The sequence below is a fragment of the Anthonomus grandis genome (assembly GCF_022605725.1).
Source record: "Anthonomus grandis grandis chromosome 1 unlocalized genomic scaffold, icAntGran1.3 Chromosome127, whole genome shotgun sequence".
In the NCBI taxonomy this organism is placed as follows: domain Eukaryota; kingdom Metazoa; phylum Arthropoda; class Insecta; order Coleoptera; family Curculionidae; genus Anthonomus; species Anthonomus grandis.
The window spans coordinates 7,748-20,263 of record NW_026088426.1 but is presented as its reverse complement, the minus strand read 5'-3'; positions in this window follow the sequence as shown (position 1 = coordinate 20,263).

The following is a 12,516-nucleotide window of genomic DNA, read 5'->3' as shown; positions in this document are numbered from 1 at the left end:
AATCTGGCTTCATCATGGAATGTGATGTCTGCAAGGACAAAAATAATGTTTTTAAATGTGATGGATGTCGGAAGGGAGTGTGCAAGGCCTGTGCAGGATTAACGGCTTCTGAAGTTAAAGTCTTACAACTTAGTGCTCGAGTTATGATTTTTCATTGTAAGAAATGCATCTCTCTAGAGACATGTCGTCTTTTACAAAATACCATTGAGGATAAGACCACTATCATTTCCACCAAAGATGAGATAATTGCCTTACTAAAAAGAAAAATTGAAGACTTGAAGAAAATACCCAGAAATCATCAAATTCTTTAACTACAACATACAGTAATGCCTTGTCAAATCCAGTGAAGCAGGTACAAAGTAAACATACTAACCATAATTTGCCGAGCTTGATAATTAAACCCAAACTCAACCAGAGTATTGAAAAAATGGAGGCTGATTTAAAGCAAAATATAAATCCATCCAACCTAAAAATTTCTATTCGGGGTACCCGTACTACCTCAAGTTGTCACTTAATTGTCAAGTGTCAAAATAAACAAGATCTGGATGCTCTGAAGAAGGAAGCTGATAAGAAACTTGCCGGATATGACATTGATATACCAAAATTAAGAAAACCCAGAATAAAAATACCAGGCTATGATGGTAAAATTGCCAAGGAGGACTTGGAAGGGTGTATAAGGGAACAAAACAAATTTATTGACCCAAATGATGAGCTCAATATAACATTTTTGAAGAAAGTAAAGGACCGTTACACTGTTTTTGCAGAATGTTCTCCTTCCCTATTTCATAGGTTTATGGCTGTTGGGAAGGTTTTTATAGGCTGGGAGAGATATGCTATATTCGAAGATATTTCTGTTACACGCTGTTTTAACTGTCAAGAACATTTCCATAGAGGTGACAATTGCCCGAACCAATCAGTTTGTGAATCATGTTCTGGTTCTCATAGCTCTCGAGACTGCAATAATGCTGCGCACAAGCAATGTAAAAACTGTATCAACACCAACAATAGACACAAACTAAATTATAGGACTGACCATAAAGCTAATGATTTGGACTGTCCTTCCTATCAATATTTATTATCTGTTTTGAGAGCTAAAATCGATTATGGATCTATCAATGGCTGACACACGAGAAGAGATTGAACTTCTACAGAACCTGGACAATTTAGGTAATAACATTAGGGAGGAAACTATTTTAAATTGTGATTTATTGGGGAATAATATTGAACTAGATAATAAGATTATAAATGTATTACATCTTAATATTCGTAGCTTAAAAAAAATTTTTGATCAGTTAGTTAGTTTTCTTGAAAGCTATAGGCTTAACTTTTGTGATATTATTGTGCTTACAGAATGTTGGCATATAGAGAATGCTAATGGGTTTTGCTTGGATGGGTTTTGTATGTACTATAATAATGCAAGTTTTAATCAAAATGATGGCACAGTTGTTTATGTTAGGTCCAACCTAGACGATGTAACACATATTGAGCTTGCCCTATCAAAAGTAACATTAACCAGTATCAAATTTAAAGTAAACAATTACTCAATAAGTACACATAACACATAACACCTTCTACTAATACACATAATTTTCTTTCGGATCTCGAAACTTTCTTTACAGATTCATTTACCAGTCAGATTGACATTATGTTAGGGGATATAAATTTGAACCTTCTTGATGAAAACAATAATGAAATTATTACATACCAGGCTATTCTGAACCACTTCGGTTTTATTTCTACCATAAACTCAGCCACTAGGGTTACAACTGACTCATCTAGTTGTCTGGATCATATATTCTTGAGAAGAAAAAATGGTTCTAAGATTAATTGTTCTTCCTTTCTCATTCAATCTGCCATAACTGACCATTTTCCCACCATGTTGCATATTACTGATACAGTTGGGTTGCAAAAAAACAAGGAGGAGGTAAATTATTTTACAGTTAGAATAAATTATACCATATTAACAAATTTTATACAGTACTATTACACAAGCATTAAATCATTCAAAAACCCAAAAATTATGTCAAAATAAGTATAAAAAAATAAAACCATGGATCACAATTGGTATAATTAATAGTATCAAAAAGAGGGACAAAATGAAAAAAACACTACTAATTCATAACAATTTAGAAAACAAAACTGCCTTTAATAGTTACCGTAATACCTTGTGCACGTTAATCAAGAAATGTAAACAGGATTATTACAAAGCCAAAATCGAGTCTAGTGGTACTGACCTAAAAAAAATATATAAGATAATAAATGAAGTAACAGATTCAAACAGTAACCAAGATTTTAAGTTTAACGTAACTAACAATAATTCTAGTTTTAATAATAAGTTGGATATGGCAAATTTTTGCAACAAATATTTTGTTGATGTCGGTTACAATATGTATAATAAAATTAAAAATCCTCCAGATTCCCTGCAAATAAAACCATCCACACAGGCTTCAATGTTTCTAAGACCTACTAATAAGAATGAAATTATCAAACAAATTGCTTCTTTAAAAAATTCCTCTGCACCCGGAATTGATGGTATTACAACCGATATTATAAAACATATTCATATCTATATTTCTTCCCCTCTCGCACACATTATAAATTTAATTTTTCAAACTGCAAAGGTCCCAAAAAAATTTAAACAAGCCATAGTAAAACCTATTCACAAGGCAGGTGATAAATCAAATATAAATAATTATAGACCCATAAGTATAATGAACATTTTTTCTAAAGTCTTTGAGAAATGCCTTAAGGACCGCCTGGTGGAATTTTTTAATCAAAACAATATAATTTCTAAGAACCAATTTGGTTTCCAGAGTGGCCTCAGCACAACCGATGCAGTTTGTGTGCTTTGTGAGCAAATAACAGACCATTTGGATGGTAGCAGAAAGTGTCTTACGGTCTTCCTAGACCTAGCCAAGGCATTCGACACGGTCCCTCATAACAAATTGCTCCAAGTCCTAGAATCCTATGGGATAAGGGGAACCGTGTTAGACGTTTTTGATGATTATTTGATGGATCGAGAGCAATCCGTCAAAGTTGAAAATACTATAAGTGAACCCCTTCAAATTAAAATGGGCATCCCTCAGGGGACTGTTCTGGGTCCAATTTTATTTGTAGCATATGTAAATTCCTTAACCAATATGTCAATACAAAACGGTAGTACTATCTCTTATGCTGACGACACAGCAGTAACTTTCTATGGGGAAACATGGGATTTGGTGAAGAAACATGCTATAAACGGTATAAAGAAAATAAAACACTAGCTAGACTCATTTAAATTATCATTAAATATCACTAAAACTATTTATATAGCATTTTCCCTCACAGCTGCAAACCGTCCATCATTTAATAGTATTTACATAGATAGTCTTATGGATAAACTTCATGAAGTTCACTCTACAAAATATCTTGGAATCTATATTGACAAACACTTAAAGTGGGACCACCACATCCTTAGACTATCAAAAAATATTCGAAAACTAATATACAAGTTTTATGTGCTCAGGGAAATATTAAATAAACAACTTTTGATTTCGATTTATAAAGCAATTGTGGAATCACTACTAAGGTATGGTCTAATTCTTTGGGGTGGGATATACCAAAACACATTGACTTCTTTAAATGTAACCCAAAACTACATTTTAAAAGTTATTTTCAAAAAAAACAAAAGATTTTCTACTGCATTAGTTTATTCCAGAAATATTTTTGATGTACGCACATTATACTGTTGGTCGCTCTGTATATATATTCACAAGTCGAATAAATTTAAGAACTTTGTTAATCATCAGTATCAGACTAGATTAAATGTAAATAGACACTTATCAATTCCAACTGTTGCCACTACTATGAAATTAAAATCAATTTTTTACCACGCACCCAAACTGTACAACTTATTACCACCATATATTAGACATACAAAAGCTGTCAAAAAATTTTGTAAAATATCTGGGGATTACATTTATGATCATTTACATGTATTTAAAAAACTACTTACTGTTAATTAATTTTCATATTTCATAGCTTTAGGCATTCATATATGATCGTAAAGGATTTTTGTTTTCTAATGTTTAATTATTTATTGGGTGTTAAATGGAAACTTTGCAATAGTTAGTGGATAGGACATATTTTGTTTAAATATTAATTTTTATAAAATTGTTTTTGATTTTTTTGCACATACAGGTATTTGGTTACCTAGGTGCACCTTAAAATGTACTGTGATAGATTATAATTATTGGATTTTATTACACATACTTTGTAAAAGCTTATATGTAATATATCCGATTGATTGATTGATTGATTGATTGATTGATTGATTTGAATACGTAAATAGGTCTATTTTCTTCCTCTTTTCCATTTTTTGAGCGTGTGAAATAGTAACTTCTAAATTGTTAGGACAAAAGATTTATAGGAAAAAAAGGGTTATTATTACTATTATTTCAACTCCAACAATACGCACTTAAAATATTTGCACCGCATTTTGTAACACCCAGCATATAGAGCCCTCCTAAACCTCGATTACAATCGATACCGATAATGATCGGAAGTCGGTGATTCGAAATTGTCCGTGAAGCGAATCGCTGGGGCAATTGGTCAGCCGTCAGCGACAGCAGCACCGGGTCTGTCTGTCCGTGTAAATACATATTAATTTCGGATAGAGATTAACGACCGAATAACGCATTTCTAACTAATAACCATACTCAACCCTCCTCCCACCAGCACCCTGCTACGCCTAATTGATAACAGGTCCAGAGATTGGCGACCTGATTGAGTCCGGATAACCGTGGAATATTTTCTATGTCTATGAACATCGAGATACGTTTAATAACTTAGGGAATAGTTTATCGTGGATATCGTTTACTGATGATACGCAGATATATATAAAACTTTCAAACCTGAAGCGGAGATTGGTATAAACAATGACTTAAATATAATAAATCAGTTATCTAAAAAACTTAATTTCAAATTAAATTCGTTAAAGTCTTGTTTAATGGTTCTTGGAAATACAAATATTAAAAGTGTAATAAATGTTCATGTGGAGGGCTCTATGCTTTCGGTTGTTGAAACTGCCAAAAATTTGGGCATTGTGATGGGAGCATGTTAAAAAAATCGTTTGCAGCTTTCAAACTCTCATATAGTAACAGAGATATTCTTAATCTAAATCTTAAACGCAGTCTATGTGAGGCCCCGGTGCTCTCTAATTTCAACTACTGTAATTATGTTTACGGTTTTTGCTCAGATAATAATTGTAAAATGCGCATACAAAAAATTCAGAAAGCCTGTATCAGATTGATTTATGGCTTACGTAAGTATGATCATATTTCGTAATATTTTAAAACAATTAATTGACTTAAAATGGACAATCGTAGAATCCTTCACTTTTTCGCTTTTTTGATAAAAATCGTTAGCAACCATAAGGTTAAGTTAGACCTAGAAATAAGTTAACTATGCCGGTCCATAGGAGTGCTATGTTTCAGCGATCGTTTCCTTACAATGCTGTTCTACAATAAAATACTTGCAGAATTTATTGACCTTCGTGCAGATAAATTTAGGAACAAATATAAAATTGTTCTTATGAATATTCAAAACAATTCTCTTACTGTTTAATATGTATCAAATTTGCTGTTTTTTTATAGAAGAAGAAAACTTGACACCTTGATCTGGTTCAATGGAGTAGCTATATAAAGCTAAACTGTGCCAGGTTCAGCTTTTACTTTGTTTATTTTTGAAGTTCTTAATAAATTTGAATATTAAAAGACAATTATTTTTATTATTATATAATCTGGAAATGTGCTTATTCTTAAGCAATTTTTTTCTAGATGACGAAAATTATGACAAACTTCATAAGACAAATAACATCTTCCAATTCGAATAAGATAACATTGTTGTTAAATAACTAAACGAAACTTAAAATGACTTGTAATATCTGAATATAAAAAATTAATTTAAATTTGTAGTAAGCATTGCCATTATAAAATGACCCTTAACAGAGCTTGAAAAATATTTTTAAATCCTATAAACATGAAAACCTTGATGTCAAAATGTCTGAAAGACCTATAAATGGAAAATAGTTAAAGTTATAGAAATCATATGAAATTCTGATCCCTGGAATCCTTGACAAATAAACTAAGATCAACGTTCTAGGAAGCATAAAATATCATGTGCAGTAAAATTGACCTTTAATATCTAGACAAGACTTAAAATGACTCCTAAAAAACCTGGAAAATATGAATAGCCATGTAAAGATCTATAAAAAAAGGAGTTTAGTCAAGTTTCTGGAAGATGTAAAAAAATACACTTAGAAAACATACAAAATTAGTTAAAAGAGTTTTAAAATTTTGGGAAATTTATAAGATGACACAAAAATTAAGTCAGATTCCTAAAAGTGAAGAGTTCCGGCAAATTAGGAATTAAAAGTATCCTTAGAAGCTTGGAAAATAAGAAAAGATAGGTTATATTCCTGAAATAAAATAATGATTGTCTGGCAAAATATGGAAGAAAAATTAGTTTTAACAGTGGTAATTTTGAAACATAAAAAGAAACTAAAGCCTGGAAAATATGAAAACCTATTAATCATGACCCTGAATAAATGACCCCTAAATGCAAAAAAATAAGGCAAGTCTTAAAACCCAAAAAACTATAAATTGAGTATAAATACTTGGAAGAATAAAAAATATTTTCAAACGAAAAATTATGCCATATTCCTTAATAAAAGAAACTAAAGATTCATATTTCTGGAAGTTATAGAAATTATTTCTGATGTTTTTAACAAAATTTGAATTTGAATTTGAATTTAAATTTGAATTTGAATTTGAATTTGAATTTGAATTTGAATTTGAATTTGAATTTGAATTTGAATTTGAATTTGAATTTGAATTTGAATTTGAATTTGAATTTGAATTTGAATTTGAATTTGAATTTGAATTTGAATTTGAATTTGAATTTGAATTTGAATTTGAATTTGAATTTGAATTTGAATTTGAATTTGAATTTGAATTTGAATTTGAATTTGAATTTGAATTTGAATTTGAATTTGAATTTGAATTTGAATTTGAATTTGAATTTGAATTTGAATTTGAATTTGAATTTGAATTTGAATTTGAATTTGAATTTGAATTTGAATTTGAATTTGAATTTGAATTTGAATTTGAATTTGAATTTGAATTTGAATTTGAATTTGAATTTGAATTTGAATTTGAATTTGAATTTGAATTTGAATTTGAATTTGAATTTGAATTTGAATTTGAATTTGAATTTGAATTTGAATTTGAATTTGAATTTGAATTTGAATTTGAATTTGAATTTGAATTTGAATTTGAATTTGAATTTGAATTTGAATTTGAATTTGAATTTGAATTTGAATTTGAATTTGAATTTGAATTTGAATTTGAATTTGAATTTGAATTTGAATTTGAATTTGAATTTGAATTTGAATTTGAATTTGAATTTGAATTTGAATTTGAATTTGAATTTGATAATGTATGAGCCGATTTACATATTTTACATTTTAAATTAGGCTGAATTGCGATCGAGTAAGCATTAACATGAGTTTTATTCTTACTTTTTAAGAAATTATTATTTTTTTGCATATCAAATGAAGAATTTGCTAGTGTTTCCAAAACTTTACAATGATTGTTTAAGAATATTTGCAAATGACTATATGTGGGTATCTCTAAATGGCCATGAGCAAGCTCAAATTTTTGTATAAGTTCTGAATCTAACTTTTGCAAAAGTAAATTAAATAAGACAAAGTCCCAACTTCCTACTGGAAACCCCAACAATTTAAGTGCTTCGAGATTTTCTGAAAAAATGTCTAAAATATATCTCAAAGCCGCATGAGGTGGCCTTTGAGATTTTGTTAAGGAAACGACGTTTGTTATTTCATTCCAATAAGTATTGGCAAGAATTCTTTTATTTTGATACCTATTTACCAAAGTATCAAGTGCGATTTCATAATTGTCACTAGTTAGTGGTATATTTTTTATGAAATTTAATGGTTCACCTCGTAGAAAGGTTAATAGATACTGAAATTTTTCGGTATTTGAAATACTGGCTTGATTATGTATAAGACTTTTATATAAATCAAAAAAGGCGGGCCATTGCTTAAAGTTGCCATCAAAAATGGGCAAAGTTAGTTTAGGCAATTTTGCATTAAGAGTCTGAGCTTGACCAACAAAGTTAGAGACATTTAAATCATTAGGTTTAACTTCCAATTTGATTAATAACTCTTTTTGAACAGTGTTTATAGAATAATATTGGTCATCGAACTCTTTTGAATTTGAAAAAAAAAACTCTTCACATTGAGAACTTTATTTAATTTGAAACATTAGAGAATGAAAGAAAATTTAATATATAGAGAAGGTTAGGCGACTTATTTAGAATTCTTCTAATATGTAGTGCACTTTTAAGAGGACTATTTGTAGAAATATAGATTTATAGTTTAAAAACATTTCTGGTACTGAAATAAGCATTAACCCTGGTTTCGTATTCTGTTTGTGACCTAATCCTACATAGAGAGAAAGATTTATTTTTGAAATAGTTTATTCTTTTGAGAGCAAAATACAGTTTGTACAAAAAAAAGAACAAAACACATTTTGACCATAATTATTTATATCATACTAGGCAAAAAATCAACTATTGGTTATACAAATTTATAAGTTGTAATCTTATTTCTGAAAGACAATTATTTTATAAGAAGCTTTAGATATTTCTAGACGTAAACATTTTTTTAAAGATCATACAGAACTATTATTATTAAGGGCCGACAAAGATAATGTTTCTGTACTTCTAACTAGAAATGAATGAACTTCTTAGGAATGTAAGTACTTATAAATGTCTTACTAATGACCCATTAAAATCAATTCAAAATAAGTCTAATAAACTTATTAAGGGCTTATTAGATAAAGGATACATTGATGACTATACATTCAAACATTTAATTTGGCGTAACAGTGCTAAAATATATGGGCTCATTGAGGTTCATAAGCGTGATATGCCTCCACGACCTGTGATTTCTACAATTAATTGTCCGACATATAAGCAGCGTATTTTTCTAAGTTACTTAAGCCCCTTACTTTCCTTAAATTCCTTTTAACTTGTAACTAAACTTGAGGAAAATTATTTTCAAAACTTCAGACTTGGTTTCTCTCCATAGCAATTAATACACTTATTGACTTAGCTATAAATTACATTGGAGAAAATTTTCATAGGGTTGAATCAATGATTCCTGAGCAAGATTTTATTTCTCTAGAAACAATCGGAGAGACATGTCAGTTTTTTTTTTGTTATTCTTTATTCCTTTCATAGCTCTGCACATAGAAAATAATTAAAACACATAGAAAGTAAATATTGAATTTTTTGATGCACCTGCCAGATTCAGCAAAAGTATTAAAGCATTTTCATCCTAAATTATTTTCTTTTTCTTTCATCCCATGTAAAGGACCCTCCTCCCCGGTGATTGGTACTTTTCTAATAAGAAAGCTTACAACCTAATTGTTGTTGTGTTATTTTAACAGATTGAGTTTACTTTATCTTGAGGTAGGCATGCAATTGTACTTTAAAAGTGAATTTATTCTTTGTAATATTGGGCTTTCTGCCATATTTGGAAAGTAATAATCATAATATAGATACGGCGTTCCTACAAAACCGTCATTGTGCAAAACTTTTCCCAGCATAGGGTACATATTGTCGCTAGTTTCGCCTGCCTACGCTTTGTTTATACATATATATACAGGGTAGAATATACAATAAGCTTCCTGTTGATACCACCGCCACCACTTTCATTTCCTCACTTTTGTCCTTCGGTTCGGGCGAATTCGCCCTATTTACCGTCACACGGCAGATCGTTAACGGCTTTTAGTTTACGTTATTTTACGTCGTTTATTGTTTAACGCCAGGGATGTTTTATTATATAAACTTTCGAAACAATCGGCTGTGGAAAGGAGAGAAGGGAGGTTTTCTATGGTTTTTTGTGCATTTTTTAGGCCTAGAATGAATAAAAATTTACCAATCGCACGGATTTTTGGGTTAAAAAGTAAAAAATTAAAAATCCACCCTATCTAACTAATGAAGTTGGGCAGGTACGAGAACCAGTTCGAGGAGCAGTTGCATTTTGAGAATTTAATTTATTTTTGTGAGGTTAAGTGCAAACAATAAAAAATAGAGGCTAATTTAAGTAACCCGAGTACCAAGTAAAGCGACGCTCTATATTTCTTTCATATCTTAAGATAAAATATTTTTTTTGTCCAGGCGTCTATAAGACTATTTTTATTCTTTAAAGAAACGCCTGGACTATGATGTCCTCTATAGACAAGAACAACAACAGATATCCACACAACAAAAATTTTTGTAATACATTTGGTCGTCAAAATTTTCGAAGAAGTTCGAAGAAAAAAAAAATCTCTCAAATCTTTTTGAAAATTTGTTTTCTTATAGATTTCAACCCGTACATTACGAAAATGCTATTAATTTTTTCCAAAAAAATTATCTTATATTTTTTTTTTGACATCAAAGTCAAATTTTTTTTTTTTTAAATGGTGAAATCTAGTTCCACTCTGATAGCCATAACTCAGCTGCATCGCTGACTTCGGCAATGCGGTTTGCGGCTAGTTATAGTGAAAGAATGAAGCTAGATGCCAGTATACTCGGCTTCATCCAACTAGTTGAGAAACAAAAAATATGGCTATCAAAAGTTGACCTATTTTTGTAACTTTGAGGTCAAAAAAAAATATAAGATAATTTTTAAAAACGTAAATATTACAGTTAAAGAGTGGAACAATTAAAAAACCATAACTTCAAGACCTGACAACATGAACTTAATATAATTCAAAACGTTGACTAGAAACACATCATTTTCTTTATTGATTAACCAATTTACCCACAAAACACCATTTTAATTAAGACAGAAATATTTTCCAAGTCATCTGAACGGCATAGACATGTAGTTCAAGTCCTTATGATATAAATTTAAATTGAAAATTAAAGGTTGAGAAAATTTTCTTATTGAAGCACCTCGATTAAGGCGTATCCTGATTTCTATAGTCCAGGCGCCTAAGAATATTTTTTATTATACAAAAGAAAATTAAAACGCCTGGACTATGACAATTGCTATAGACAGGAACATCTACAAAAATTATCGCGGTAAAATAAGACAAAAATATTACGCTACCAAAGGGCAAAGACTTGTAGTCCAAGTTCCTAAGGTTATATTTGATTTATAAAAAAAAATACTAATTTTGAAGTTAAAATGGTCTTTTTTTAGGGTTTTTCTTAACAAAACGCCTGGACTATGACGCTGTCTATAGACAAGAACAACGACAGAGATGTCCTTACGTCAAAATAAGATGGAAATATTGAGCGTGGCCAAATCATTTGAACGGCAAAATGTCATAAATTTTAATTCGAAAAGGGTTCAGGAAAATATTATCAATAAAGCACCTGGACTAAGGCGGATACTAATTTATATAGTCCAGGCGCTTGAGATTATTGTCATTAAAAAAAAGATCTGATTAAATCAAAATGGTCTTTTTTCAGACTTTTTTTCATTAAAACGCCTGGACTATCACACTCCCTATAGACAAGAACAACAACAGATACTCTCACAGACACTTGTGACATAAATTATGAGTTAAAATTTCCATTTGAGTTCCCAAACTAATTTCAATAAAGCACTCGGACTATGACGTAGATTAATTTTGATAGTTGAGTTATTTCTCAAAAAAAAAAACGCTCATGATGGACTGTAAAGTGCTCTACAGACAAGGACACAACAACAAACATTGTCACGTTGAAGTAAGACAGAAATATTCGTCATCTGAACGGCATAGATATGTAGCTTAGGCGCTTGTAATAAATTTAAGTTAAGAAAATTTTTCATCGAAGCATTTTCATATAAGGCGTGTATACTGATTTTTAAAATCCAGACGGCTGAGAATATTTTTTATTATAAAAATTAAAAAGCCTGGACTCTGACGATTGCTATAAAAATGCAACAAAAATTATCGCGTTTAAACAAGACAAAAATAGTGAAGAAATACTCCATACTTGCAGTGGAATCGTAGGTTAAGGTAAAATTTTTAACACAATCTACCTCCACTCGTTTATTCTAAATACAGCTTAAAATTCCCAACATGTTTCAGACAACGCAGTGTCCATCATCAGGGTTACATTAAGAGGAATGTTGAGTTAACAATGAGACGTTCAGAAAATATTTTCATTGAAACACCTGGACTAGTACGTAGACTCATTTTTATAGTCCAAGTATTTAAGATTTTTTTTTATTTTTCATTTTATCAATTTTATATTAAGCTAAAATAGTCCGTTTTCTCGATATTTTTTTAAAGTAAAGCGCCTGGACTATGACACTTTTTACAGACAAGAACAACAACAGAAATCCTCGTATTAAAATTAGTTTAGCTGATTCCGTGTAGTCCGGGCGCTTAGGACACAAATTTCTAGTGCCATTTAAGCTTCACAAAATAATTCAGTTTTAAAAGCTTTTTTTATGGTAAAAATATGTGG